An 8,514-nucleotide genomic window follows, 5' to 3' on the forward strand; every position below is an offset into this window, starting at 1 on the left:
CTTGATACTATCAACACCAACTTTCTCCCCCTCTATGCAGCGCTGTAACCTCTCTATTCCCGCTATAATTCTTTACTTAAATATGGTGGTCAACACTATATATTATTATCCAATGATATGTGGTTATCCTATGGTGTTTCAGTAGATCTATTTTGTCCTATGGGTTAATTGATGATCATGATTGGTTTGAGTTGTGTATTTTCTTTTGGTGCAGTCCTGTGGTGCCCTCTGGGTCACACAAACGTAAGGGATCCCCACTGTATGGTGTTGCAATATGTTCATGATTCTCTTATAGTGGGTGGTGAGAGTGACATAAACTTATACCCGAGTAAGGGGGTTGTTGCGTATGGGAGTAAAGATGACTTGATAATTAATGCTATGGTTGGGTTTTACCTTAATGATCTTTGGTAGTTGTGGATGCTAGAGTTCCAATCATAAGTGCATATATCTGGCTGTTAAGCACACACTTGAGTCGAGAAAGGAATGTTATTAAAAGACTTTGCAACGACTTAGAAGAAAACACTTATTATAAGACGACTCATATAAATTTAAGAGCCCCCAATTAACAAGGGCAAAAAAGTGGTTTTTAACAAACCTCGTTTTTAACGAATAGATTTTAACCTAAATATAACGCTTTCTTAAACCAAACAGAGATTAAAACTTTTGAGCATGAAAGTGACTTAGCTGGTTAATGTGCTCGTCTGTTGATGACGTTGTCCGGGCTTGTGGCTGGACGAAGACGTAGTCCTCGGCCTGGCCGAGGTCCTAATGATACACAAGTATATGAGATCTATCATAGTGCTTTCGATAAGTAAGAGTGTCAAACCCAACGAGGAGCAGAAGGAAATGACAAGCGGTTTTCAGCAAGGTATTTTCTGGAAGCACTGAAATTATTGATAACAAATAGTTTTGTGATAAGATAATTCGTAATGGGTAACAAGTAAGAAGTGTAACAAAGGTGCAGCAAGGTGGCCCAATCCTTTTTATAGCAAATGACAAGCCTGGATAAACTCTTATATAAAACAAAGCACTCCCAAGGACGCATGAGAATTACCGTCAAGTTAGTTTTCATCATGCTCATATGATTCACATTCGTTACTTTGATATGTGGGTGGACCGGTGCTTGGGTGCTGTCCTTACTTGGACAAGCCTCCCACTTATGATTAACCCCTCTCACAAGCATCCAAAAGTACGAAAGAATAATTAAAATAAATCTAACCATAGCATGAAACATGTGGATCCAATTCAGCCCCTTATGAAGCAATGCATAAACTAGCGTTTAAGCTTTTGTCACTCTAGCAACCCATCATTTACTTATGACTTCCCAATGCCTTCCCCTAGGCCCAAATCACGGTGAAGTGTCATGTAGTCGACATTCACATAACACCACTAGAGGAAAGAGAACATACATCTCATCAAAAAATCGAATGAATACCAATTTCACATGATTACTTATAACAAGACTTCTCCCATGTCCTCAGGATCGAACGTAACTACTCACAAAAAGCATGTTCATGTTCATAATCAGAGGAGTATTTAATAGCATGAAGGATCTGAACATATGATCTTCCACCGAATAAACCAACTAGCATCAACTACAAGGAGTAATCAACACTACTAGCAACCTACAGGTACTAATCTGAGGTTGTGAGACAAGGATCGGATACAAGAGATGAACTAGAGTTTGAGAGGAGATGGTGCCGGTGAAGATGTTGATGGCGATTGACCCCCTCTCGATGAGAGGATCATTGGTGATGATGATTTCTTTGATTTCCCCCTCCCGGAGGGAAGTTTCCCCGGTAGAATCGCTCTGCCGGAGCTCTAGATTCCTCCTGCCCAGGTTCCGCCTCGAGACGGCGGCGCATCATCCTGAAAACTATCTTCTGATTTTTTTCTAGGTCAAAACCCTCCATATAGCCAAAGATGGGTACCGGAGACCTGCTAGGGGGCCCACAAGCCCTGGGGGCGTGCCCCCCCAGGCTTGTGGCCACCTGGTGGGTCCCCTCTGGTATTTTCTTTGCCCAATAATTCTTCGTAAATTTTTAGGACTTTTGGAGTTGTGCAGAATAGGTATCTCAGATTTGCTCCTTTCCAGTCCAGAATCGAACTGCCGGCATTCCCCCTCTTCATGTAAACCTTATAAAATAAGAGAGAAAAGGCATACGTGTTGTACCCTAATGTGAAATAACAGTCCATAATGCAATAAATATCGATATAAAAACATGATGCCAAGTGGACGTATCAACTCCCCCAAGCTTATACCTCGCTTGTCCTCAAGCAAAAGCCGAGATCGATAATCATGTCCACATGTTTAGAAATAGAGGTGTCGATAAAATAAAATATAGACATGAGGGAATCATGATCATCTTTAGAACAACAATCTATTGTCATATAACTTCTTATGCTAGAGTGGTAATTCATTCACAAAGTAAAGTATGAATCAAAAACTTTATTTAAAACCAACAAACTATGATCTCGGTCATGGAAGCAACTGCAATTTATCATAACATTGTAAAGAGTCAATATAAGATCTTGTCTAGCAAGTCCACATACTCAATTATCTTTTAGTCTTTCACAATTGCTAACACTCACGCGGTACATATGAGATCAAAGCTTCAACTAGACACATAGAAAGATAGGGGCTTATAATTTTTCCTCCCAACTGTTTACCTCAAGGGTAATGTCAACAATAATAACTCATGATCACCTACATCCAAGTGGATATATGTGTCTAGATCTTTCCACGACACATGACGCTTGCCAAAAGAAAAAGGCAAACTATAGGAAGTGGTGAAGATCACCATGACTCTTGCATAAAGGTAAGTACTAAAATGTAAAAGATAGGCCCTTCGCAGAGGGAAGCAGAGGTTGTCATGCGCTTTTTGGTTGGATGCACGAACTCTTAATGCAAAAGAACGTCACTTTATATTGCCGCTTGTGATATCGAACTTTATTCTGCAGTCCATCACTTTTATTTCTTCCCCATCACAAGTTCGTATAAAGCTTATTTTCCTCACACTAATAGATCATACATATTTAGAGAGCAATTTTTATTGCTTGCACCGATGACAACTTACTTGAAGGATCTTACTCAATCCATACGTAGGTATAGTGGACTCTCATGGCAAAACTGGGTTTACGGTGTTTGGATTCACAAGTAGTATCTCATCTTGGTGCGGAAGTTTTGGCTAGTATGAGGTGGAAGCAAGCGTCACATGTTAGAGGATCCATGACAATATAACTTCTATTCAGAATAAGTAAACATAACTCATCATGTTGTCTTCCTTGTCCAACATCAACTTCTTAGCATATAATATTTTAATGAGTGCTCACAATCATAAAAGATGTCAAGGATAATATATTTATATGTGAACCTCTCTTTCTTTATTACTTCCTTTTAATTGCAACAATGACCAAAACTATGTTTGTCAACTCACAACAAGTTCAATCTTCATACTTCTTATATCTGAAGTCATCACTCTCCATAAGATCATTATATACTCTTTTATTTCTTTTATTCTTTTTCCAAGATCCAAGCAAGAAAGCAATGCCCTTACTCAAAACTACTCTTTATTATATAACTCTCACACTCGACTACATGGAGAGAACTCAAAGAAAAACAAAAACTAGATCATACTAAAGCTCATATTCTACTAGATCAAGATATAGCCAAAAGGATCAAACTAAGAAAAACAATTAAGGTAAAGATGTGATGGTGATACGATACCAGGGCACCTCCAACAAGCTTGGGACAAGACAAGGGGAGTGACCATACCCATGTACTCATGTCTCCTTCTTCGGAGGTGGTGATGATGTAGTAATGTCCTTCTTCCTTAGCTTACGCTTGAGGGTGGAATTTACCTCCCTCAAGTCATCGATGTCCTGCTCAAGCCTTAATATCTTTTTGCACAATTCCTGCTTGTTTTCCTGCAAGATACGAAAAGGGATAAACTGGAGCTTGGGTTTCTTTGCTTCATTAGGGAGACTGACTTCTTGAATTCCACATGCAAGTCCCCAGGTTGAGGTAGTGGATCTTCATCTTCATCAGAGCTGTCGTCCCTTGTTTTCTCTATGTCGAAATCTTCCTACTCTTCAGTAGTCCAACCGTGATGATCCACTTCCCCATGGACCTTTTGGTTTTCTATATAATCAGCTACATAGCTCTCTCCCTCTGAATCTTGTGACGACATATTTTCAGATCTGTCAAGAAAACAACACGAAACAAGAATAGGGGGTATTGACGTGGTATGGTGGCCAAAACCTTCAGGAGATTATATAATTAATTTTTGCCGACCAAAAGGAGTGTCCTACAAGAAAATGGAATCCGGAGGGCACACGAGGTGGCCACAATCCTGGGAGGCACGCTGGGGGGGGGTAGGGCGCACCCCCTCCTTGTGCACTTTTTGGACTACTTTTTAATTTCATAATTTTTTAAATATTCCAAAATGGAGTAAAGTTCCCATTGGAAAAGTTTTGGAGTCAATTTACTTACCGTACCACATACCTACTCATTTCAGTGTTCTGGAGCGTTCTGGTAGGTTTCCCTTATGTACTCCTCCAGTGTTATAGTATTAATAATATTGGTTTCAACATTTATGGGAGTACCTGAGATATAATGTTTGATTTTCTGCCCATTTACTACCTTCGGGTTATTGCCTTCGGCGTTGTTGATCTTTATGGCACCAGAATGATAAACCTCCTCGATAATATAAGGACCTTCCCACTTGGAGAGAAGTTTTCCTGCAAAAAATCTTAAACGAGAATTGTATAGCAAGACATTGTCACCTACATTGAATTCTAGCTTTTCTATTCTTTTATCATGCCATCTTTTAACTTTTTCTTTAAATAACTTGGCATTCTCATAAGCTTGGGTTCTCCATTCATCAAGTGAGCTAATGTCAAATGACCTCTTCTCACCAGCAAGTTTGAAGTCATAGTTGAGCTCTTTAATTTCCCAATAAGCCATATGTTCTAGTACAATAGGTAAGTGACATGCTTTTCCATAAACCATTTTATATGGAGACATACCCATAGGGTTTTTATAAGCAGTTCTATAAGCCCATAATGCATCATCAAGTTTCTTAGACCAATTTTCCTGGATCTATTAACAGTCTTTTGCAAGATCAATTTTATATCTCTATTACTTAATTCTACTTGACCACTAGACCGAGGATGATATGGAGATGCAATTCTATGGTTAACATCATACTTAGCAAGCAATTTACGGAAAGCACCATGAATAAAGTGTGAACCACCATCAGTCATCAAATATCTAGGGACTCCAAACCTCCGAAAAATAATTTCTTTAAGCATTTTAATAGAGGTTTTATGATCAACACTATTAGTTGGAATATCTTCTACCCACTTAGTAACGTAATCAACATCAACTAAAATATGAGTATACCCATTACATGAGGGAAAAGGTCCCGTATAATCAAATATCCAAACATCAAATGGTTCAATAACAAGTGAATAATTCGTAGGCATTTCCTGACGTCTACTGATATTACCAATTTTTTAACATTTATCACAACACAAGACAAACTTACAAGCATCCTTGAGAGTATGCCAATAAAAACCAGATTGTAATACCTTGTGTGAAGTTCTATCACCGGCATGGTGTCCTCCATAAGCCTCGGAGTGACAGTTGCGTAGGATTTGTTCCTGTTCATGCTCAGGTATACAACATCTAATAACACCGTCTACTCCTTTATAAATATGTGGGTCATCCCAGAAGTAATGTCTTAAATCATAGAAAAACTTTTTCTTTTGTTGGTATGTGAAACTACGTGGTATGAATTTAGCAACTATATAATTGGCATAATCAACATACAAAGGAGTACTACGAGAAGCATTTATGACAGATAATTGTTCATCAGGAAAACTGTCATCAATAGATAGTGGGTCATCAAGAACATTTTCTAACCTAGACAAGTTGTCTGCTATGGGATTCTCAACACCCTTTCTATCAATAATATGCAAATCAAATTCTTGTATCAAGAGAACCCACCTAATGAGTCTAGGTTTAGCATCTTTATTTTCCATAAGGTATTTAATAGCAGCATGATCAGTATGAACAGTAACTTTGGAATCAACAATATAAGATCTAAACTTATCACAAGCAAACACAACTGCTAAAAATTCTTTTTCAGTGGTAGCATAATTCCTTTGAGCACTGTCAAGCGTTTTACTAGCATAATGGATATCAACTCTTTGTCGTAGAACAGCACCAACAGCATAATCACTAGCATCACACGTAATTTCAAAGGGTAGGTTCCAATCAGGCAGTTGAATAATAGGTGCAGAAATTACGGATTTCTTAAGGATTTCAAATGCTTCTATACAATCATCATCAAAGACAAATGGAACATCTTTTTGCAAGAGATTAGTAAGAGGCCTAGAAATTTTAGAGAAGTCTTTAATAAATCTCCTATAAAAACCAGCATGACCAAGGAAACATCTTATACCTTTGATATCTTTAGGACTCGACATTTTTTCAATAGCATCAACTTCATCTTTATCAACTTCAATACCTCTTTCGAAGATTTTATGCCCCAAGACAATACCATTATTAACCATAAAGTGGAACTTCTTCCAATTCAAGACAAGATTAGTTTCTTCACATCTCTGCAAAACTCAATCAAGGTTGCTTAAGCAATCATAAAAAGAAGTTCCTTAAACAGAGAAATCGTCCATGAAAACCTCAACAATCTTTTCACAAAAGTCAGAGAATATAGCAGGCATACATCTTTGAAAGGTATCATGTGCATTGCATAAACCAAAAGGCATACGTCCATAAGCAAAAGTACCAAAAGGGCATGTAAACGTGGTTTTTCCTTGATCCTCTTGTGACACAGGTATTTGTGAAAAACTAGAATAACCATCTAGAAATCAAAAGTGTGTATGTTTTGATAGTCTTTCTAGCATTTGATCAATAAAAGGTAGAGGGTAATGATCTTTCCTAGTTGCTTTATTTAATTTTCTGAAATTGATTACCATTCTATAACCTGTGACAATTCTTTGTGGAATCAATTCATCTTTATCATTACGAACAATAGTAATACCTCCCTTCTTAGGGAAACAATGAACATGAATTACCCATCTACTATCAACAATAGGATAGATTATACCTGCTTCCAGAAGCTTTAATATTTCATTTCTTACCACTTCCTTCATTTTAGGGTTCAACCGTCGCTGATGATCAACAACCGGTTTAGCATCCGATTCCATATTAATTTTATGCTGACATAGAGTGGGACTAATGCCCTTAAGATCATCCAGAGTATATCCGATAGCGTCACGGTGCTTCTTCAGAGTTTCCAATAATTTCTTCTCTTCATGCTCTAAAAAGGTTAGCACTAATAATAACAGGATATATCTTCTTTTCATCAAGATAAGTGATGTTTGCTTGAATTACGTCGGTGTTTCCCCAAAGAGGAAGGGATGATGCAGCACAAGGCATTTCCCCTAGTGATGAGATCAAGGTTATTGAACCAGTAGGAGAACCACGCAACACTACATAAACGGTACCTGCACACAAAGAACAAATACTTGCAACCCAACATGTTAAAGGGGTTGTCAATCCCTTTCGGGTAACGGTGCCAAAAAATGTCAAGTTGACGGGATAAAATTGTAGTAGATTGATAGATGCCAATAAAAGAAAATAAAATTCAGCAATGTATTTTTGGGTTTTTGGATTAATAGATCTGAAAATAAAAGCAAATAAAAATAGATCTCGAAGGAAAATATGATAAAGAAAAGACCCGGGGCCATAGATTTCACTAGTGGCTTATCTCAAGAAAAATAGCATACAGTGGGTAAACAAATTACTGTTGGGCAATTGATAGAACTTCAAATAATTATGATGATATCCAGGCAATGATCATTACATAGGCATCACATCCAAGATTAGTAGAGCGACTCCTGCCTGCATTTACTACTATTACCCCACACATCGAGCGCTATCCAGCATGCATCTAGTGCATTAAGTTCATGGAAAAACAGAGTAATGCAATAAGAACGATGACATGATGTATACAAGATCTATTCATGTAGGAATTAGACCCCATCTTGTTATCCTTAATGGCAACGATACATACATGTCGGTTCCCCTTCTGTCACTGGGATCAAGCACCGTAAGATCGAACCCATCACAAAGCACCTCTTCCCATGGCAAGAAAAATCGATCTAGTTGGCGTAACTAAACCAAAGATTCGAAGAAGAAATATGATGCTATAATTAATCATGCATATAAGAGATCAAAAGACTCAAATAGCTTTCATGGATAAAAACATAGATCTGATCATAAACTCAAAGTTCATCGGATCCCAACAAACACACCACAAAAAAGAGTTACATCAAAGAGATCTCCAAGAGACCATTGTATTGAGAATGAAAAGAGAGAGGGGAATCCATCTAGCTACTAACTACGGACCCGTAGGTCTATAATGAACTACTCACGCATCAATGGAGAGGCACCAATGAGGATGATGAACCCCTCCGTCATGGTGTCTA

This window comes from Triticum aestivum, chromosome 1B (assembly GCF_018294505.1).
Source record: "Triticum aestivum cultivar Chinese Spring chromosome 1B, IWGSC CS RefSeq v2.1, whole genome shotgun sequence".
In the NCBI taxonomy this organism is placed as follows: domain Eukaryota; kingdom Viridiplantae; phylum Streptophyta; class Magnoliopsida; order Poales; family Poaceae; genus Triticum; species Triticum aestivum.